The following is a 1,788-nucleotide window of genomic DNA, read 5'->3' as shown; positions in this document are numbered from 1 at the left end:
TGCCTCGGAAACCCAAGGAGGGGTCGCTATGAGTCGGGGCCGACTCGACGGCACATAACAACAACAACAACATAGGTCTAGCAGCAACAATGGGTGATTGGGGAAGTTCCTGAGAAAATTCAGGAATGTCTTCCATGCCCTCTGCTTCAGGCAATGACCCAGCAGGAACAGTTGGGCTAATCCAATCAAACTGAGGTTGAGGGGATAATTGTTTTACAGTAATCCCTTCAGATGGGAGGGATTCAACAGAATTTACAGACACCTTATTCTTATCTTCCTAACTATCTGCCCATATGTCCCCATTCCAGGTTTTAGGATCCCATTTTTCCCCAATCAATGCCCTCACTTTAACTTCAGACACCATTCTGGGTTGGTAATTTAATTGGCATTATAATTCAGCCACCCTTACAATAAGACTCTGGTTTTGGTTTTCAGCAATATCAGCTCTGTTACTAGAAGAAATAAGGATTTCTTTCAGAACACAACTGGAAACACTGAGGTTTTTATGCAGCACTTAAGCTGTGATTCAGCAGCGCTGAGCTCATCTTGCTCTTCCACCACTTTGTCTTGTGTAAGTAGGACCAACCAACTTCCTTATACTCCTAATGCTGACAAAATTGCAAAAAAGTATCAAATATGCGATCACCCAGAGCCTCACTTCTCACAAGTACTTGTTCTATTGGTGGTTCTATTTTACATATTAATATGCCACCTCTCACCATGGATTAGCAGGACCCTCTTTACTAATAGAGGCAGGGTCACGAGTGTCTTTATTATTAATCAAATTGGAGAACCAATATAGGAAGCCCATCCTTATGATTCTGTCTCTCTAGAACCACTCTCAGTACCAAATGTGCTAGATTGGGTTATCTAGAGAAACACAACCAGTAAAGCTTATATATAGAGAGAAAGAGACATTTATCTTAGGAAAATGGCTCCAACACTTATAGAAGCTGGCAAGTCCCAAGTTCTTGGATCAAACGTCAAGCTGGAGGCTTTTCCCAACTCATGCAGCTGCAGGGGCTAAAGAGCTCAAGGTTGGCAGGCAGTATACTGGCTGTTGACTCCAACAAATGACTAATCCAAGATCTCCAGGCTGAATGGTGGATTGTTCGTTCACAGACAGTTGTAGGAAGCACAACAGAATCCAGATCCACAGAACAGTGCCTCTTTTCTGAGGATGTCCATAAATATACTGGAAGCAGGCCACACCCCGAGGGAAACCCCCTTTCAATGGAATAACTGATCAAAACATATTCATCTGATCCCATCATGGGAATAACTACATCACAATTGCTTGACCCACACAGAATTGTGGTCCAGCGAAGTTGACACACATCTCCATCACAGAGACCATCTAAAGAACAGATTTGATGCATTGAACACCAATGACCAAAAAACAGAATTGTGGGATGATATCAAGGACATCATCCACGAAGAAAGCAAGAGGTCACTAAAAAGACGAGAAAAGAAGATCAAACCAAAATGGATGACAGAAGAGACTCTGCAACTTGCTTTTGAGGGGAGAGTAGCTAAAATAAATGGAAGAAATGACAAGATAGAAGAGCTGAACTGAAGATTTCAAAGGGCAGCTCGAGAAGACAATTGACCATAATGAAATGTGCAAAGACCTGGAGTTAGAAAACCAAAAGGGAAGAACATGCTGAGCACTTCTCAAGCTGAAATAATTAAGGAAAAAATGTAAGCCTCGAGTTGCAATATTGAAAGATTCTATGGGCAAAATATTGAATGATGCAGGAAACATCAAAAGAAGATGGAAGGAATACA

Source organism: Orycteropus afer, unplaced genomic scaffold (genome assembly GCF_000298275.1).
Source record: "Orycteropus afer afer isolate SDZICR_OR568_19922 unplaced genomic scaffold, OryAfe1.0 scaffold00711, whole genome shotgun sequence".
NCBI lineage: Eukaryota > Metazoa > Chordata > Mammalia > Tubulidentata > Orycteropodidae > Orycteropus > Orycteropus afer.
The sequence above is the reverse complement of the archived record's forward strand: the minus strand, read 5'-3'. Positions refer to the sequence as shown.